At 43.4% G+C, this 21,974-nt stretch overlaps 1 protein-coding gene across 7 annotated transcripts in view; it reads right to left on the reverse strand.

The window, feature by feature from the left end:
- nav1 (neuron navigator 1) overlaps positions 1-21,802 on the reverse strand; it is a 513,650-nt gene extending 491,848 nt beyond the window's left edge. For 3 of the 7 annotated variants that reach the window (XM_033042456.1, XM_033042454.1, XM_033042451.1), the window contains exons 1-2: positions 21,563-21,801; positions 1,625-1,731 (exon numbers count right to left, since the gene is read on the reverse strand). The gene's annotated coding sequence lies outside the window, so the exon portion shown is untranslated. Of the gene's footprint in view, positions 1-1,624; positions 1,732-2,400; positions 2,526-21,562 lie in introns of those variants that run through there. The other 4 variants (XM_033042455.1, XM_033042459.1, XM_033042458.1 and 1 more) reach the window with 3 other exon arrangements.
- Positions 21,803-21,974: the final 172 nt, after the last annotated feature.

Here is a 21,974-nt window from a genome sequence, read left to right on the forward strand (position 1 = left end):
GTGATGAGGAAATCCTTTTTCACCCAGTGAGTTGTAAATCTGTGGAATCTCTGCCTCAGAAGCCAGTGGAAGCCAATTCTCTGGATGCTTTCAAGAGAGAGTTAAATTGAGCTCTTAAAGTCAGGGGATATGGGGAGAAGGCAGGAACGGGGTGCTGATTGTGGATGATCAGCCATGATCACAGTGAATGGCGGTGCTGGCTCGAAGGGCCGAATGGCCTAATCCTGCACCTATTGTCAATTGTTTATTATTTATCCTTTTCCTCCAGAGATGCTGCCTGGCCCACTGTTACTCCAGAACTGTCTAACTTTCATGTTACGCCTGATTGTGCTTTATAAATAATGTAGAAATATTTGTAGTAAATACTCTACAGGAAGGTTGAATTGTAGACATCACAGTGAAATTATTTTATATTTGTGAACACACTTGTTCTACGACAATATGCTGAAAATCCAACACAACTATCTTTCTCACGACACTCATTTCAGATGCAACCCTTCAACTCTTCGAACCTGCGGGCAGCACAGTGGTAGAGTTGCTGCCTTGCAGCGCCAGAGACCTAGATTGAACCCTGACTATGGGTTCTGTCTGTATGGGGTTTATACGTTCTCCATGTGACTGCGTGGGTTTTCTCCAGGTGCTCCAGTTTCCTCCCACATTCTAAAGACGTGCTGGTTTGTAGGTTATTAATTGGCTTCTGTAAATCGTCCCTAGTGCGGCGGATAGAACTAGTTTGATTGAACGGGTGATGGCTGGTCGGTGTGGACAGTGGGTTGAAGGGCCTGTTTTCACACTGTATCTCTAAACTAAACTAAACTAATGAACCAAAAATGTTGACAAAGTGAAATCAAAATGAGTTCCCGGCAGTTAAATTTAACAACCCAAACTTCAAGGTGGTCTTTGGCATCGTGAAACCTGGGCTTGCTATGGGCGCTTGCTAGCACAAAATGACTGCTGGTCCTGGAAACTTTTAAATTGGAATAGTCACCTCCTTAAAGCATTAAATAGAACTCAACACATACCATGCAACATAATCCCCAAATGATGTAAGACATCTCCCTAAGGGGATCTCGAGCTGCTGTATTTCAAATTCAGATCAAGTTTGGCTCCAGAGTTATACACTCCGTCGGTTGTGCACTTAAATTTAAAAAAATCAATTGCCGATTCCTTCCTATACAACCATCTGCTTTGATAAAGTCGTAGCTATTTTTCTTAAATGCAACTTCTTCAGTCCTTCCTTATCCTTACAATTCGGTAAAGTGGTGTATTTTTCTTTGTTAGACACAATTCAAGAGACAAGTTTTCGCTTAAAAGAATCCCTTCATGAAGAAAACTACTCAATCAACGAGGCTACTTGTCTGCCAAAACTGGACAGCCAATAATTTTAAGTATAGCTTCTTTATGTCGATATTTTCATTACATAGCTGAAATCTTTATCTAAGTTGTGATGGCAGAGTAAAAGAAAATGGCATACACAACTCGACAAATAGGACATATTTAAAGCAAGCCATTTAAATGAGCTCAAAGTTAATTCGATTTGCAGTTTCATTTACACTCAACTCAAGAATATATTCAATACGAATATGTGCAATTACATAAAATAGTTACATTAGAAGGTACTTACGATTGGTGAAAAGCTGGTGCCTAGCAAGTTCCATTTCAATTTATACTCCAATTTCATCGATAAATATTTGCTTCATATTCAGTTCAGAGAAGATACTCCTCATAAGACTGGGGGTGGGGGAAGAAAAATAAATCATGTTCAAAGATGATTAGTCTCACGTTTTTAATCCCTACAACATATTTACGCCACTTAATTTGCATTTTGGCACTAGTCAGCTTCTACACTTCCAGTAAGAAGGCTGCCATGCAGTTTACAATAGAGGTCTTATGGCATTTCAAGAAGACTGATCTCCTCAGTGACCGTGTCTCATTGCATATCAGTGCCGTGCATTTAGGAAGATCTCATTAATTGCTGCAGCAGTTGCAAAGGAAACACCCTCATAGAATTAAGCAACAAAGCTCCTTTCACATAACGTCTGGAGCCACCAACTCAAACTCAGGGAGGGCAAAAGCCTGCTTAAATAGCGCAAAAACAGAAGTTGCTCTTTCAATATTCTGGATTCACCATTGATAACCTAATTGAGGCAACAATTTTATTGCCACAGAGCCCAAAGCAGATCTGTGCTTTATGAAAATTTGCTGTCGTTAACATTATCAATAAAATGTCTGGTTTTGGCTCTTCCACTTAAAATTGAATTATGAAGTTTTGTAAATCAAAACTGACTTATGCTACGAAACATTGCAGTGAAAAAATATTATAATTTCCGATAACCCCCAAACAGAGTAAATTAAACAAAAACAAACACATTGAAATGAACGTTATCTGGAAACACTTACCTTGAACAAGATTAGCTTCTGACGACCCTCAAATTTAGCTATAAATCTCACATTTAGTAAACAATAGAAATCTATTTTAGAGAGACACATTTTTACTTCAGATCAGCATATTACAGCGGGTTCAACATGCAGCTGGAGCTTACGCACAATGAGGCTGCTGGAAAGCAAAAGGGGCTCGTGCAAGGTCCTCATGACAACAGCAACATCAAACAGCAGAAAAAAAGACACTGTAATAAATTAATAAGAAATGATTGGCCCGAACAAAGACGCACACTTTTGGCAGCTATTCAGTATTTTCCACCAAATTAATTCCCATTTTAAGTCAATGTTCATGTTTCTAATGGAGGGGGGGGGGGGGGGGGGGGGTGAAGAGAAATTTATACAACAGTAAAAATGGCCAGAAAACTAAGGGAAATACAGCTGTGCACATCATACAAAACATATTTTAATACAAAGTTATTTCTAAAGGAAATTAAGGATGACAAAAGATTGCATATAAATTAATATATTAACTGTATCCAATCTGTCAAACAGAGCTAAATTGCTGCAATTACTCAACCTACACTGTCAGCAGGATAAAATCTGTGCAATTAAACAAAATATAAACTTGATGTAAAATAAAATGTAAGAGAAAGGAACTGTGTTCTTTACGAGAAGACAAAGGTTTAAGGTGAGGGGAGAAAGATTTAATAGGAACCCGACGGGTAACTTTGGGTGGTGGGTGTATGGTACGAGGAGGTAGTTGAGGCAATGTTTAAGAAATATTTAGATAGGTACATGGATAGAGGGATAGAAGCCAAATACAGGCATAATACCAGTGTAGATGGGACATGTTGGTCAGTGTGGGCAAGTTGGGCCGAAGGGCCTGTTTCCACACCGTACGAATCGAAAATGGCACATCCATAATATATATTATTTCTCATTAAACGTTAATCAGAGCACTAACTTCAATTTGTTGCTAAAAAATCTTCCATGAAAATTACAATAATTAACAGATGGATTGTGAAGTAAACAACCTGGAATTTTAGTTTTAATATAATGTAAAGAGAAAAGTTGCAGAGATAAGAGTTGGACATCGATAGTGAACCAATCTTATTTTTCCTTCAGGTCAACTAAAATAAGTCATTAGTTCTACTCTTGGTAAATGCCATATGATTTTCCACTCTGCACCCTCCTCAATCCCCCCTTGACACTGCATCCCAAACGGCATAGATGAAAATCAATATCTTTACACCCTTGATAGCAGCTCAAGGTAATCAGTGGATCATTAACAAGATACAAATACAACTGTTTCTATGCAGTACAAATACTTAATTACTGCAGGTTAGCTGGTCTCCCACTGATCAAAAAATGTTAATGATCCTAAGTAGGTTGTCATTTAACGACAAAGTCAGTAAAATGATACCCTTCCAATGTTCGTAAACTCACACTGCAAACAACAAACATGACTGGAATTCAAATAGCTGTGAAAATATGTTAATGGTTTAAACACAAAAATAAGCCTTTTATCTATTTGGGAGTGGCACAGCGGTGGAGTTACTGACTTACAGCACCGGAAATCAGTGCTTGAACCTGACCACAGGTGCTGTCGACACGGGATTTGTACATTCTCCATGCGACTTTGTGGGTTTTATCGGGGTGCTCCGGTTTCCTACCACATTCCAAAGACATGTAGGCTTGTAGGTTAATTGTCCTCTGTAAATCGTCCTTAGTGTGTAGGATAGAACTAGTGAACGGGTGATCGCTGGCCAGCACAGACTCGGTGGGCCAAAGGGCCTGGTTCCACGCTATATCTCTAAACTAAACCAAATCTATGTTGAAACTAATTTTTTTCTCATTAATTACGAAACAATTTGCAAAATGTTCGTTTCCAGTCAATTCAGGTCTTCCCATTTTAAATAATCACGATAGTTCTTTTTTGATATGGTGTACAGTAACTCTTAATAATATACCACTGGTATTTCACAAGCAGCCAAAGCCTTGGGCAGCAAGAAGTTACATTTATTTTGCTTAAATCATTTTTTAAAAAGCTCTCATAAAAAATCCAGATGGCCTTTATAAAAATAAAATCTCTTCTTTCTGGAGACTCTCAGACTACCTTGAATCGGACTTTACTTTGCACTAAACATTATTCCCTTTATCCTGTATATGTACCCTGTGGACGGCTCAATTGTAATCATGTATAGTCTTTCTGCTGACTGGTTAGCATGCAACAAATAAAAGCAGAAGGGTCTCGATCCGAAACCTCGCCTATTCCGTTGCTCCATAGATGCTGCCTCACCCGCTGAGTTTCTCCAGCTTTTTTGTCTACCTACAAATAAAAGCATATCGCTGCGTGTGACAAAAAATTCAACTAAACTAAAAATCTATTTAAGCTACCGAGCTCCCATTACACTCTGTGCAGGAGGGAACTACAGATGCTGGTTTATACCGAAGATTGATACAAAATACTGGAGTAACTCAGCGGGACAGGCAGCATGTCTGGAGAGAAGGAATGGGTGATATTTCGGGTCAAGACCCTTCTTCAGACTTCAGACCTGTTACCCTCGCATTTCTGCTATTATTTTCCACAATATTAATTTAACAATAATGGGTAGAAGAGAGGGTGGTGTGAAAATACACAAACTCTCTTCTTCCCATCATAGTTAAATTGAGATTGTGGAAAATAGTAGCAGAAATAACAGATTTCTATTAAATAACATTAACAAATAACAGATAAGTAACATATTTTACTCACTAAATGTTGCAGCCCAGTTATTGCCCTTCCTGCAGAACTAACACAAAGGAAATCCTTCACCCGACTTATCTGGATGGAATAAGATCTACAGATGGCAATTAGGCCGGAATAGATAATAAAAATAATTAACTTTACCAGATTAATGCTGATGTTAGCTCATTTTCCAAAAGCAAGCCAGCACAGCAGTTGTAAAATGCCATCAGTAAGATATGCAAAAAACTGACTAACCTTAACGTTTCAATGCCTCCACAAAGGACTCCAATTACAGATTTGCCTTTTAATAGCTCTGCGCATGAATTTAAGTAAATTTTTTTGCAGCTGCCAAGTACTTCCACAAGATTCAATGTGTTGGGCCGTACGTTGATGACGGAGATATCAATAACCACATTATGGGAGTTGCACAGAGGTGTATTATCACTGAGGTGACACCACAAAGCATTGGACTATGTGCTGTGGGATGGTCCTGAACATCGGCGGCGGCACGGTGCCACAGCGGTGGAGTTGCTGCCTTACAGCGCCAGATACCCGAGTTTGATCGTGATTTCAAGTACTGCACAGAATTTGTACGTTCTCCCCGTGACCGCGTGCGTTTCTCTGGGTACTCTCTGTAGGTTCATTGGCTTCAGCAAAAGTTATAAATTGTCCCCAGGATAGTGCCACTGTGCAGGGTGACCGCTGGTCGGCACGGACTCGGTGGGTCGAAGTGCCTGCTTCCACACAGTATCTCCAAGGTCTAAAGTAAAGTCTACCGCTGAAGCCTGTTGTATGAACACACAGGTTCTTAGGTGCAGGAATAGACTGCTAACCCCTGGTAGGTTAATGGTTAAATCTGACTGTGACCTCACCTCCACATTTCCATCTTTGCCTGACTACTTTTCACCTCTTCTGGTAGATTTTAACAAATTAACAGGGTGGTTAACACTGAGTAAGAAAGTTGGGGGGGGGGGGGGGCAAAGTGACAAATGGAATTTAATACAAAGAAGTGAACTATAAAGCACTTGGTGAGAGTAACAAGATAAAGGGATGGACAGCAAATGGTAGGTATTTAGAAGCAATAAAGAACAAAAGGGACCTTACAGCATGTTGTAACAAAAGGGACTTTACAGCACGATCCCTAGGGCTTATCCAGTGAGGGAGTATGTCCTGGAGGCACAAGGAACTACTGATGCTGGAATCTTGAGCAAAACACAAAGTACTGGAGAAACTCAGCAGGCGAGACAGCATCTTTGGAGAGCATTAATAGTTGCAACCATTCTTCAAACTCCCAAGTCCACCCCCCCCCCCCCTACCATTCTTCCTCCCCCTCCTCTTCCTCCCCCCCTCCTTCTTCATCCTCTCCACCCCTCTCCTTCTTCTCCCCTCCAACCCCTTCTCCCCTCCATCTCCTCCTTCTCCCCCCCCCCCCGAAATATTGCCTATCTATTCCACCCACAGATGCAACCTAACCCGTTCAGTTACTCCACACACTTTGTGTTTTGCTCAAGAATTGTGACATGTATATCTTAGTGAGCATCTTCTAAGATACACTTCTTCATTGGCTGAGGCAAAACTAAGTTAACATTAGTACAAACTAACATGCTATGTTTACTGGTGTTAACATCATGCACTCTGGTCAGCATGCTACACGATACCACAAGATGCCATTGGAAACTGCTAGTGCAGACAACATCTACAAGGACAATAAAAAGAGGAAAGCTAGAAACACTGAGCAGATCAGGTGCCATCAATAGACATCAAGGTGGCACGGTGGTGCAACGGTAGAGTTGCTGCCATACAGCGCCAGAGACCCAGGTTTAATGCTGACCATGGGTGCTGTCTGTACGGAGTTTGTACATTCTCACCATGACCGAGTCGGTTTTCTCCAGATTCCTTCCACACACCAAAGGTGTACAGGTTTGTAAGTTAATTGGCTTTGGTAAAATTGGAAATTGTCCCTGGTGTGTAGGTAGTGTTAATGGAGGGGTTTTGACAATAGACAATAGGTGCAGGAGTAGGCCATTTGGCCCTTCGAGCCAGCACCGCCATTCAACGTGATCATGGCTGATCATCCACAATCAGTACCCCGTTCCTGCCTTCTCCCCATATCCCCTGACTCCGCTATTTTTAAGAGCCCTATCTAGCTCTCTCTTGAAAGCATTCCTTCTGAAAACCCGCCTCCACCGCCCTCTGAGGCAGAGAATTCCACAGACTCACCACTCTCTGTGAGAAAAAGTGTTTCCTCGTCTCCGTCTAAATGGCTTTCTCCTTATTCTTAAACGGTGGCCCCTGGTTCTGGACTCCCCCAACATCGGGACCATATTTCCTGCCTCTAGCGTGTCTAAGCCCTTAACAATCTTATATGTTTCAATTAGATTCCCTCTCATCCTTCTAAACTGCAGAGTGTACAAGCCCAGCTGCTCCATTCTCTCAGCATATGACAGTCCCGCCATCCCGGGAATTAACCTTGTAAACCTACGCTGTACTCCCTCGATAGCAAGAATGTCCTTCCTCAAATTAGGGGACCAAAACTGCACACAACACTCGAGGTGTGGTCTCACTAGGGCCCTGTACAACTGCAGAAGGACATCTTTGCTCCTATATTCGATTCCTCTTGTTATAAAGGCCAACATGCCATTCGCTTTCTTCACTGCCTGCTGTACCTGCATGCTTACTTTCATAGACTGATGTACAAGGACCCCCAGATCCCGTTGTACTTCCCCTTTTCCCAACTTGATGCCATTTAGATAGTTGGCGTGGACTCGGTGGACCTGTTTCCACGCTGTATCTCTGATCTAAACTAAACTAAGCATTTGTGGAGACAAAAACACATAGCACTTCAGGTCTGAGATTCTTAAGTAGACTGTCTTTGTCTAATGTACACAAAATTGCTGGGGAAACTCAGCGGGTGCAGCAGCATCTATGGAGCGAAGGAAATAGGCGACGTTTCGGGCCGAAACCCTTCTTCTTTGTCTAATGATAGGTTCCGGGTTAGAGTTTGGAGGCACAGTGTGGAAACAGGCCCTTTGGCCCCGGGTCCACGCCGACCACTAGTTCTATCCCACTTTCACATCCGACGCACGAAAGGAAATTTCACAAACACAAATTAACCTTCAAATGTTTGGAATGTAGGTCAGCAGAAAGACAATACATGATTACAATCAAACCAGTCACAATGTACAGATGAATGATATGGAAATAACATTCAGTGCAAGATAAAGCCAGTAAAGTCCGTTCAAAGATAGTGCAAGGGTCTCCAAGGGACTGCACTCTAGTTGTAGGATGGTTCAGTTGCTTGACAATAACCGGGAAGAAACTGTCTCTGAATCTGAAGGTGTGCATTTTCACACTTCTATGCCTTTTGTCTGACGGGAGAGGGAAGATCATACTCCATCTGTTATATCTCTTCCCCTATTTGTAAATGATCCATATCCCACCGTATCTAGTGACAATCTTCGGCACTTTCCTCAACACTACCTATGTTTGATGCTAACCAACCCATCTACATCTAAAGATAGACATAAAAAGCTGGAGTGATGCAGCATCTCTGGAGAGAAGGAATGGGTGATGTTTCGGGTCGAGACCTTTCTTTAGACCAGTTAGGGATAAGGGAAATGAGAGATATAGATGATGATGTGGAGAGATAAAGAACAATGAATTAAAAAGATATGCAAAAAAGTAACAATGATATAGGAAACAGGCCATTGTTAGCTGTTTGTTTGGGTGAAAGCTAGAAGCTGGTGTGACTTTGATGGGGGAAGGATAGAGAGAGAGAGGGAATGCTGGGGTTACTTGAAGTTAGGGAAATCAATATTCATACCTTATATGTATGTATGTGTATATGTATGTGTACATATAAAAATAAAATATATAACAAATAACAGAGGTCTCAGCACTGATCCGTGCTGAACTCCACTGGCCACAGACCTCCAGTCAGAATAATACTCTGTCTTCTGTGGCCAATACAAACTACCAAATCACTATGGAACTCGTGCATCTTAATCTTCTGCATCAGCCTAATGTGAGGGATCTTATTAATTGATCACGTTTTCGACATTAATCCAGATGTATAAAATTAATCAGCTGGTTAGACGGCATGCAGAACAGAGAGAACAATAACAGGTTTGAGGGAACTGAGAGAGAGAGAGAGAGAGAAACAAAATCACCCAGAGAGTCTGGAACTGACTATCTGAAAGTGTGTTGGAAACAGAAGCCTTGATCAAATTAAAAAGTAACCAGATAAGCATTTGAGGTGCCAAAACCCAAATGATGTAAAGCGAGAACAGGAAGGTGATTAGCAAACATTGACCTTTTTGGCTGACATGCATATAATGGGCCACACAGTACCTTGTCAGCCAGAAGTTGATTTTATGATAGATTGAGATGGTATTGAACGCAGAGTTTCAGCCAACCCTGTAGTCAGTTCATGCCCACGGTGGCGCAGCAGTAGAGTTGTTGCCTTATAGTGCCAGAGTCCCGGGTTCGATCCTGACTATGGGTGCTGTTCGTAGGGCGTGTCTACGTACTACCTGTGACTGTGTGAGTCTTCTCCGGGTACTCTGGTTTCCTCCCACATTCCAAAGACATCCAGGTTTCTAGATTGACAAAAATGCTGGAGAAACTCAGCGAGTGAGGCAGCATCTATGGAGCGAAGGAAATAGGCAACGTTTCGCCTGTTTCCTTCGCTCCATAGATGCTGCCTCACCCACTGAGTTTCTCCAGCATTTTTGTCTACCTTTGATTTTCCAGCATCTGCAGTTCCTTCTTAAACAGGTTTGTAGGTTAATTGGTTTCTGTAAAATTGTCCCTAGTGTCTAGGATAGAACCAATGTAGGCGTGATCGCTGGTTGACACGGACTAGGTGGGCCAAAGGGCCTGTTTCCACACTGTACAGTATCTCTAAACTATTGAGAAATCAGACAGTAAAGCACAAAGTCAGTAACTCAGCAGATCAGGCAACATCTCTGGGGAGCATGGATGGGTGATGTTTCGGGTCACGACCCTTCTTCAGACAGATTGGAGTAGGGGGGAGAAAGCTGGAAAAAAAGATGGGGGTGGGACAAAGCCTGGCAAGTGTTTGATGTATCAAGCCTGGGTCAGAACATGGTCGAAGAGGAGAGCAGCAAGAATCACAGAGGGGGGACAGTGAGGGAAGGTCTCACAGAACTCCCGTATATGCTCTCCGTAATAAAATAGAAAATTAGTTCCACATTAAGGACTCACAATGCAAACATCTGACAAATTTAGGTGAAATAGGGGGTTTGATTACTTTTGAAGTCACCCATTTTATAATTTAGGTTTGCGTAGTATTAAATCCAGGGGGTTTGCAGACTTTGTTTTGTTCTTTAATTTCTCTGTGAATTTCCCTTTACTTATATGAATTCATTTTAACTTTCCTTGTCATTATATCCTTAGATCCCCAAGCATTTCTGATAACTATGTGTAGGAAGAGGCTGCTGATGCTGGTTTGCACTGAAGTTAGACACAAAATGCTGGAGTAACTCAGCAGGACAGACAGCATCTCTGGCGAGAAGGAATGGGAGACCCTTCTTCAGACAATATATCTGAGAAATATATTGCATCTTGCACTAGATCCAAAATTTACTCATCTCATCTACTGTATCTGGTGTTCCACATCCCGATGTGGCCTCCTGTACTTCGATGAGACCTAGTGTAGACTTGGCGACCATTTTGCTGAAAACCTGCACTCGGTCTGTCAAAGCCTGTTGGATCTCCTGGTTGGTAACATTTTTTACTCTTCTTCCCATTCCCGCACTGACCTTTCTGTCCTGGGCTTCCTCCATTGCCAAAGTGAGGTTACACGCAAACTGAAGGAACAGCAACTTATATTCCACTTGGGTATCTTACAATCCAGTGGTATGAACATTGATTTCTTCAATTATAGGGAACTAAATAACCAACCCCCCCCCCCCCCATCCCCCCCATTCATCTTCCCCATTTTTCCCCATCCCGTGTCCAACTTGGACTCACACCAATTCCTCTTCTCCCCTTACCCTTCCAACTACATTCCTTCCTCCAGCTTCACAATTTGCACTCTTCAATGTTTTTGTCTGTCACCTTATGTCTTTTCATCTCTGGCCATTGTCCAACCATCTGCTTATCCAGAAACACTCCTCGCCCATATCAGCCTATTACTCCTGCCAGGGGGATCATGATAGAAGCCTCCTTGTGGCGATCCCCAGAAACGACTTCACGATGCACTCTGTGACACGTCGGGCGACCAATTCTGTCAACACGTTTGACGACGACAGAAGCCAAGAGCGAGCTATACGTCGTCTGACACATGAGCGAACAAACTCCTGCCAGGATTTGGCCAGTTGCCCCTTTTTACCAGTTTTCTCTCCCTCAATCAGTCTGAAGAAATGTCCCAATCCGAATCGCCACCCATGATCTTCAGAGATGCTGCCTAACATCCTGAGTTACTCCTAGACTTTGTGCCTTTTTCTGTAAACCAGCATCTGCAGTTCCTCATTTCCACATAATTTCTTTAACACCTCAACAATTTATTTATTCCTTGCTTCTTTGCTTCTGTAACAAACCTCCATTTTTTTTGTGCTGCTCTTATTTTGTGCCGAAGGAGGACCCAAATTAACTAGATTAATTGTTTTACAAAGGTCTTACTAGTTTGTTCTCTCTACCTCTGGATATTCATCTTTTTGAGAGTTAAATAAAGAACAAAACTTGTATTTGTATTTTCCCATTTTGACCCCCAACAAGAACAATTCAAGTTCAAGTTCAAGTGAGGTTATTGTCATGTGTCCCTGTATAGGACAATGAAATTCTTGCTTTGCTTCAGCACACAGAACAAGTAACAGAATTAAACAAGTAACAGTGCAAAAACTCAAGTGATAACATTTGGGTAATCGATTTGTGTCTTCAATCTATTCAGTAATGTGGAACGGGGTATAATAGGTGGGCAGATGAGGAGGGATAATTCCCTGCACTTTAAAATAATGCTGCAGGATTGTGTAGCATTGATACAGGATTGTTCAGTTCAGGGCACCGTGTTATAGGAAAGCTGGAAGGAGTATAGAGAAGATTTACGAGGATGTTGCCAGGACTGGAGGATATGAGCTATAGGGGGAAGTTGAGTAGGCTGGGACTCTATTCCTTGGAGCGCAGGAGGATGGAGGGGTGATCATATAGAGGTGTATAAGATCATGAGAGGAATAGATTGGGTAGATGCACAGAATCCCAGGGTGGGTGAATCGATGACCAAAGGATGTAAGTTTAAGGTGAAGGGGAAAGATTCTAAAGGAATCAGAGGAGTAATTTTTTCACACAAAGTGTGGTGGATATATGGAATAAGTTGCCAGAGGAGGAAGTTGAGGCAGGGATTATCCCATCATTTATGAAACAATTAGACAGGTACAGGGATAAGACAGGTTTGGAGGGATATGGACCAAATGCGGGCTGATGGGCCTAGTGTAGCTGGGACAAGTTGTGGGCAAGTTGGGCCGAAGGGCCTGTTTTCACACAGTATCACTCTATGATGCTTTGGTCAGGTCTTCGTCTTAAACCTTTGTTTGAAAAATAGACCATGAAAGCATGCAGCACACGAGTGGGGGCCAAGAACATTGTGTTCCAGGGTCCAGAGTGGGATTTAGATTCATGGAGTAAGAGATGAATCAACTGAGATCCATCTGATGTGGAAATTAAAGATCAAGGTTATTCCTGTCAATATACGAAGAAAGATTAGGGATCGATGGCTAAAGAAGAAAAAGTTAAATAGCATGGAGGTAATGTAAAATCATTGATTGCAAAGTGTATGACAGAAAGATAGTTTGCATTTTCATCTGCAGGCATTCATCAAACTCAGAGCAGCTAATCAATCTTTATATTTTTTCTCATTTTCACGTTGATGCTGTGAGACCTGTTAACATCCGAGTCAGGTTTGCAAGCTGGGGGATTCTGTGCAGGCGGTGATAGATAGTGGGTGAAGGAACAGGGGGAGAAGAAATCCCTGCAGAATTGGCCTGAAAGTCAAACTCCCAAAATTTCAGAAAATTAGTGTAAACTACAAATGCTGGTTTAAAAAAAAAGACACAAAGTGCTGGAGTAACTCAGACCTTCAGGCAGAAATTCTGGAAGAGATGAATATGGAATGTTTTGGTGTTTAAGAAGGAACTGCAGATGCTGGAAAATCGAAGGTACACAAAAATGCTGGAGAAACTCAGCGGGTGCAGCAGCATCTATAGAGCGAAGGAAATAGGCAACGTTTCAGGCTGAAACCCTTCTTCAGACTGATGGGGGGGTGGGGGGAGGCGGGGAGAAGAAAGGAAAAAGGAGGAGCCCGAGGGCTGAGGGAGAGCTAGGAGGGGGAGGAGACAGCAAGGGCTAACAAAATTGGGAGAATTCAATGTTCATGCCACCAGCATGCAGACTCCCCAAGCGGAATATGAGGTGCTGTTCCTCCAATTTCTGGTGTTGCTCACTCTGGCCGTGGAGGAGGCCCAGGACAGAGAGGTCGGATACGGAATGGGAGGGGGAGTTGAAGTGCTGAGCCACCGGGAGGTCAATGTTTTGGGTCAGGACCCTTCTTCAGACTGATTGTAATAAGGGGCTGGAAAGCTGAAGGAGAGGTGGGGGCGGGACAAAGCCAGGCAAGTGATAGGTGGATACAGGTGAGTGGGTTTTATTTGGCAGATGATTGGACAAAGGCCAAAGGTGAAAAGGCGTAAGCTTGTGAGACAATGGGATACAGGGAGAAAAGGCATGGTGTGTAGCCCGAGGAAGGGATATAGATGGAAGGGGGACAGGGGGAAGGCAGAGGCAGGGTTGTGGGAGAAATGGATGGGCATCCAAGTGGGGCACAGGGAAGCAAGGGGGAAAGGGGTGGGGGAGTTGTCTGTTGGTTAGTTACCTAAAATTGGCAAATTGAATGTTCGTACTCTTATGTTTTGAGCCACCCAAGTGGAATATGAGATGCTGTTCCTCCAGTTTGTGTGTGGCCTCACTTTGGCAATGGAGGAGACCCAGGACAGAAATGTTGGTATGGAAATGTGAAGAGGAGTTAAAATGGTTCGGAACCAGGTGAACAAGCAGACCTTGATGGACCGAGTCAGGCAGCATCTCTGGAGAAAAAGGATGTGTGACATTTCGGATCAGAACCCTTCTTCAGGCCCAGACTCTACTAAACACATGTATTTGACAAATAGGGCTTATGTTTAAAGCTTTTTTTTAACCAATGTGATAAATTTAAATATGTTTTAAAAGTATTTATGAGAGTTACATTTACATTAATGCATCTTATCTCTAGACTGCAAAGAGAAATTTCACAAGAGCACTAAGTATTCCCTCATATATGGCAAGATTCCATGGCTGATGACTTTGACTAAGAACTAAGAAGCTTCTTACACATATTACATGATTATTCTTAATGTGATCGTCCTTGGTCACTTAAAATAGAACAGCTTACGAGAAGGCATTTTAGGAAGCATTAAACAGATTTGAGGAATTGTATCATTTTACTTCCCGACACTAGTCTTATCAATTTCCTTCATCCAGTTGCTCATGTAGTCCCCATTAAAGCTCGATAATACTTTTTTTCCCACTTAAACAATTCATCTGATGCATTACAAATGATAAATCCCAACTCAAGCTCTCAGATGTTCTGCCCCGTGGTTTAGAAAAATCGAGGTTAAAATGAGTTCCCCAGCTGATGTGGGCCAGGGAAAAGAAATGATCAGGCAGTCAAGAGCTAAAGTGTTCATCGACAGATGTCCTGGCCTCATCTGCCAACCTAAGAAGAGCACAAAATGAGTTCACAGGGATTGAGAGGGCAGCAGTGTCATTAATCATTTGGCAGGACAAGTTGATGTTACCAGCTGGCAGGTTAGTCATGGGGTTAGTCAGGTTTTTCTACGGATGCAGCTGGAGGCACAGAATGCAAAGCCACAAGTTTCCTCATGGAGCCCTGAACTTTCGTAATGCATTCACTTAGTGAGAAGCCTCTCCGGGCACCAAGTTTAAATTTCAACCAGAATCTCACAGGTAGATAGGGTGGTCACAAAGGCTTTCCGCACATTGGCCTTCACCAGTCAGAGTATTGAGTGTAGGAGTTGGAAGATGGGCACAAAATGCTGGAATAACTCAGCGGGATGGGCAGCATCTCTGGAGAGAAGGAATAGGTGACGTTTCGGGTCGAGACCCTTCTTCAGGCCTGAAACGGCACCCATTCCTTCTCTCCGGAGACGCTGCCCGTCTCGCTGAGTTATTCCAGCTTTTTGTGTCTATCTTCGGTTTAAACCAGCGTCTGCAGTTCCTCCCTACACATAGAAGTTGGAAGGTCATGCTGCAGTTTTACAAGATATTGGTGAGGCCACCTTTGAGAGTATTGTGTTCAGTTTTAGCCATAGGAAATATGTTGTCAAGCTGGAAAGGGTGCAGAAAAGATTTACCAGGATTTTGCCAGGATCAGAGGGCCTGAGCTATTGGGAGAAGTTGAACAGGCTCGGAGTGTAGAAAGTCGAGTGATAATCTTATAGTCATATATAAGATGTTGATTCTATCTTCATATATTGACAGGATGTTTAGAGGGATAAGGGCCAAATGCAGGCATGTGTAAATAGAGCATGTTGATCGGCGTGGGCAAGTTGGGCCAAAGGGCCTGTTTCTGTGATATATGACTCAATGACTCTTTAACATAATTGCACCACCATTTGTAAACTCCTGTTCATACGCAGCCACCAAACCACAATAACAATGGTGATAAGGAGAGATGAAATGGTAAAGCCAAATGCACCATCTTAATGATATATATACCTTAACCTTGGTGAGAAGACTAAATAAAGTTTAAACCATAATCAACGTTCATTATTTAAATTCAAGCACTGGTTCTGGATCCAAATTAGTTGTGTGCGCATTTAATCCCGGAAAACTAATTAATCTTATTCCTTCTCGAATCGCATCTATTTATATAATTAAGGAATTCTTGTACTCTCCGGAACTTCACTTTCATGGTTTTAAAAGAACTCAGAGTTCTCCAGAATTGGCATCTTAAGACTTTGGAAAAAATTTCCATTCCCCAGCAATCCATGAGTTATGTGGAAATCTGAAGAAGGGTCTCAACGTCACCTATTCCTTTTCTCCAGAGATGCTGCCTGACCCGCTGAGTTACTCTGGCATTTTGTATTTACCTTTGGTTTAAACCAGCATCTGCAGTTCCTTCCAACACACGAGTTATGAGGATTGCTTAAAGATGAATATCATGTTTGGCTGTAGACCATTGTCAAGTTAAGGAGAAAAATACTGGCAGGTCTTTTAAGGAGACAGAAGAAACTGCAGGTGCTGGTTTACAATAAAAGACACAAAGTGCTGGAGTAATTCAGCAGGGTCAGGTGGCATCTCTGGAGAACACGGACAGGTGATGTTTTGGGTTCTTCCTATTTTAAACAGCTGGCAGTGAGGAAACCACATACTCTATTAGCAAAGTGCTTACAACTGGCTGGATTCCAACTTAAATAATTTCATAAGTTTTACCTCATTTCTTAGTGTACAAATGTTATAAAATAGATATTTTAACAATTAACTGAACTTCTTTCTCACACAAGTTCCCCTGAACAAGGACGTAGAAGAACAAATTATTTCCCTGGTTTATGCAGGTCAGACAGCATCTCTGGAGAGAAGTAATAGGTGATGATTCAAGTCGAGACACTTCCCTCAGTCGGAAGAAAAGTCTCGAACCGAAATGTCACCTATTCCCTTTCTCCAGAAATGCTGTCTGACAATAGACGCAGGAGTAGGTCATTCGGCCCTTCGAGCCAGCACCACCATATCATGTGATCATGGCTGATCATCCACAACCAGCTGAGTTACTCCAGTTTTCTGTGTCTATCACTGTTTTATGCATCAGGAGAGCATGCAAATCCATCCTGATTTCTTAAAATACTTTCCTTTCCTTCATTGTGGAAAAGTATCAAAGTTTATACAGAGAATCCTGCCAACTCCATAGTCAAAATAAGGAGAAAAATCTACAGGCCAAGGAGACGACTTTTGTGTTGGCTTCTCTTGCACTGCAGAATAGAATGAAACTAGAAGGCCCTATTGGCCTTGCAGTTGCCCGAGAGAATATATCAAACTGACCATTTATTAAGCATTCAAGTCTCAAGAAGGGTCCCGACCTGAAATGCCACCTAACCATGTTCTCCAGAGATGCTGACTGACCCATTGAGTTACTCCAGCACTTTCTGTCCTGTGGTGAATTTTAAGGAAATGAACTAGTTCTGGCTGGTTATTTTGCATTGTCATAGAGCCATACAATATGCAAACAGGCCCTTCAGCCCAACTGGTCCATGCTGACCAAGATGCCCCATCTAAAGTTAGTCTCATTTGCCTCTTTCAATGGTTCAATGGTGTTTTCATTGTTACATGTGTGAATCATGACAGAAGCCTCCTCGTGGCAATCCCCGGAAGCAACGACACGATGCGTCGGGCGGCCAATTCTGTCAACATGTTGGACGACGACAGAAGCCAACGGCGAGCTATACGTCGTCTGACACACGAGCGAACGAACGAACATGTGCGAAGTGCAAACGCACCGTGAAATTATTTTCTTATAAACAGTCCAGTAGCGTATTGCCATACCCAAGCATATCTCGATCAGCAAGTGTGCTGAAATAGTCCACTGAGCCCGCATGGAAGAGGCACCATGTTTCGGCGTCATTTTCAAAGACCAGTTCGTGTTCTGGTTGTTATGTGAGTTACCCGTTCCAGGCAAGCCCCGGACTTGGGCCTCCAACTGTGGACTACCTTGGACGTCTGGATCAACATGTGAACCATCGTCCCTTTTGGCCCATATCCCTCAAAACCTTTGCTATCCATGTACCTGTCCAAGTGTTGTTTAAATGCAGGTTAAAATACACGCCTCAATTACCTCCACTGGTAGCTCATTTCATTTATCCACCACCCTCTGAATGAAAAAGTTGGCCCTCGGGTTCCTGTTAAATTTTGTCACTCACTTTAAACCCATGTCCTCTGGTTCGTGATTCCCCTACTCTGGTAAAAAAAAATAAACCTCTCATTTGCCCTATCTATTCCACCTTTGACTTCAGAAAACCTCTATAAGATCACCCCTCAGCTTCCTGCGCTCCAATCTATAATAGTCCTTGCCTGCCCAAACTTTCCCCACCCAGCTCAGACCTACATGTCCTGGCAACAGCCTCGTAAATCTTCTCTTGCACTCTAAACTGTGCACTTGTTGAAAATAAAATCAACGCTATTGACAGCTGCTTTCATTTCAGATTCGTTAAATTCTTTCCCCCTTTCTTGCCCTGCCCCTTCCTCCCATCGTCGCCAAGGCCTTTAGTTCACGGCATAAAATCCCATAGAGATCCCCAAACAAACAACAATCGTGTAGTGACTAGTGCCAGTCACTGTTCTTGATATGAAAGACAAGATAAGGCACTGAACACTGAGCTGTAGTGTAATAAAGTCCAATTCTGTCCACACCCTTCGCTGGAAAAGTACAGTTGAGCCAAACATGTCATCTGTTCAGAATTAAAACAAAGCACCTGAACTGAAATCAGATAATCAGCACATACCAAGCATCACGCACTCATCCGTATAATTCTGCTCTCTCTCACTGAACAACAACTAAATTTGGTGTTTAAGAAGGAACTGCAGGTGCTGGAAAATCGAAGGTAGACAAAAGTGCTGGAGAAACTCAGCGGGTGCAGCAGCATCTATGGAGCGAAGGAAATAGGCAACGTTTCGGGTCCGAAACGTTGCCTATTTCCTTCGCTCCATAGATGCTGCTGCACCCGCTGAGTTTCTCCAGCACTTTTGTCTAACTTAATTTGGTGGCTGCTTTTGAACTGAAACAAACAAAAAAAACCACAGTAACTTCAGTTGTAATCCTCTTGCAAAACCACTTTCATTTAATCATTGAAAATGATTTTAAAAATGAGAGGCATTTCCACCTACTTTATTGTTTTGGAGCCACAACATGGAAACAGGCCCTTTGGCCCACCGAGCCCAGGCTGACCATCGAGTATCCGTTCACACCAGTTCTATGTTATTCCACTTTTTCCATTCATTCTCCACATATCCATTCTCCACTAAATAGTGGGAGCCATCTTGAGGAACGGCTGCTAACCAGCAGCCTTCCGTTTAATTCGCTTTTTTTTCAAGTTTTTAGTAAGTCCTATGTTTCGTCCGTTGGAGAAATGGACTTTTTAATGTGGGGGGTAGGGGGCAATTTTACTTCTAGGTCCCTACCTGGTCGGTGAGGCAGCTCTTTCTCCGGGCTGCCCGTCGACCCGTCCTCGAGGCCTACCAGCGGGCTTGGAGCGCCGTTTCCTGGCGGGGACCGCCCAGCACCTCGGCTTCGGTGGCGGCACAGCGCTGGAGCGCTATCGCGGAGTGGAGCGGGCGATGCCTTGCCTGGGTCGCCGCGCTGGATCGACGTGCTGGAGCTCTGGTGAGCTGGACCGCCGAGATCAACACCTCCGGGCTGCGGGGCTGCGGAGCGGAGCGGGCGGCGCCGATTTCAACATCGGGAGCCTGGGAGCTCCAAACCGGCGCGGCCTTGTCGGCTTCGGAAGCCGCGGTCTCCAGCTAGGAAGCGGCCGTTCCAGGTGGCCCAGCCGCTGAGAGGACTCTCCCGACGCCGGGGCAAGACCACCCGGTGAGAACGGCCAGGAACATCGGGCCTCCGTAGAGGCAATTGCCTAGAGGTGGCCTCAATAGGCCTGACTTTGGGTGAACTGGGGATGGGGACTGGACTTTGTGCCTTCCCTCACAGTGGTATCCATTGTGGGGGGATGATTTTTGTCTGTAAGGTAATCCTGTTAGTCTTTGTCCATGATGGCTGTCGTGAAGGGAGAGTGGACGCTGGCGCGCTTTAGCTGCCGCTGCTCTCTCTTCACATTGTGTTTTCGATTTTTTGTCTTTGGACTGAATTCTGTTTTTAATTTGTGTTTCTGTGATGTCTTTATTATTTATTTTATTCTGACTATATGTTTTTATTCCTGTTAATCTCTGCAAGGTGTTCTTGAGATGTCTGAAAGGCGCCCAAAAATAAAATGTATTATTATTATTATTATATCGGGGGCAACTTTCTTTTGTGAAAGAGGCCAATTAGCCTACAGACCCGCACGTCTTTGGGATGTGGGAGGAAATATACATGGTCACAGGGAGAACGTGCAAACTCCACAGGGATTGCACCCGAGGTCAGGATTGAGCCTAGGTCTCCAGCACTGTGAGGCAGCAGCTCTCACAGCTGAGCCACTGTGCTGCCCATATCTATTACAATATATATCTATTGTGTACTGACATCGCTATCATGGATTGCAGCAATATTGCAGCATACACAACTTAGCAATGAGATTCAATAATGACACATGTAGAAGATATATATTTTAAATCACAACCACAGCCTCCTAATGACACAACCACATCCCAACCAGTTATCCATCAAGAATGAAAGCAGTTTGAAACGTAATGTCCTTCATCAATTAGATTTTTTCACAAAAATGGCTGCACAAAATAAAATCACACTATTTTTCCTCCATATCCTCAATTATAATAGCAAACACAGATGAAACAAAGTTAATATCTACAGTTGAAAGTAAATAAATCTTGCAGTATCTGTACACATATTTCATAAAGGTGATTACATTTAAAATTAGCTGCAATAATAAACAATATCAAACTAGAATAGAATGGACATCTGCTAATTAAATCTAATTTATAGTTGGGAGTCCAGATTGTGCAGTTCCATGCTCTGTGATTGGGGTCATAGATTTTACTTTAAGCTCAAAGTAATAGAATTGCATTTGTCTTTGTGCTGTCTTTATATGTGACTGTGCTTCAATGTTTCTTGGAGGGAAATGCCAAAATAACCCACTTGGGGTTGTCATCGTCCATGCTGCAAGCCAATACAGAGATCATCAACAAAGATGGTGATCGATGGCACGTTAAATGATCAGAAAGAGATAACAACGCTGGTGTTCGACACACAAATGCTGGAGTAACTCAGCGGGACAGGCAGCACTAGTATATGTGGGCAGCATCTGTGGAGAGAAAGGAATGGGTGACATTTCGGGTTCAGACCCTTCATCAGGGAGGGGGAGGGGGGGGGGGGGGCGTAAACGTCATATATAGACGGTGATGTGGAGAGATATACAACAAATGCTGGTGAATGGGTTTGCAAACGTGCAACACGGCTGCAACTGCAACTGAGTTGAGAGCAGGTTCAGCAGTGGAACAGTCGACTGTAGGGGAAGGCAGCCTTTAAAGTTCCCTATGAGGAGCAACTGCATCAGCTAATTGTATCATTCTTGCCTGTGTGTTGACTGACCCGCCGTGTCTCCCATTGCCAGGGCTGTGTTTACCCGCAGCCCTTCATGCGAGTTGTTCCCATTGTGTGTTGCACACAAGCAGCGCACTTATTGTACATCGGCACACTTCCCTTTCTTCTTGTGTTACCTTTAAAATTAAATCAATGCAGCCACAACGTTCCTGACGGAGCCCAGTTGTCGTTGTCGGCGTGTTGTTGGTGTTGGTGGTGAGACGCACCTCACTGTGTGCAATCCGCCTCGGGCACAGTCATCTCTCGCTTTTTTTTCTTTAAAGGACGTTGAGCAGCTCCACGCACGCATTTGGAAGCAGCAGTCGGATACTCGGCGCTACAAAGCATTTACCTTGCACTAGCAGCTCAGATCCGCCTTCCCACAGCTTGTACCGCCCACGTCCTCTCTTTCTCTCTCCTCCTCTCCTCCCCTCTCCTCCCTCCCTCCCTCTCCTCCCTCTCCCCCTCCCTCTCCTCCCCTCCCCTCTCTCCTCCCCTCCCCCCTCTCTCCTCCCTCCCCCCCCCTCTCTCCTCCCTCCCTCCCCCCTC

Source organism: Amblyraja radiata, chromosome 24 (assembly GCF_010909765.2).
Source record: "Amblyraja radiata isolate CabotCenter1 chromosome 24, sAmbRad1.1.pri, whole genome shotgun sequence".
NCBI classification, from domain to species: Eukaryota; Metazoa; Chordata; class Chondrichthyes; order Rajiformes; family Rajidae; genus Amblyraja; species Amblyraja radiata.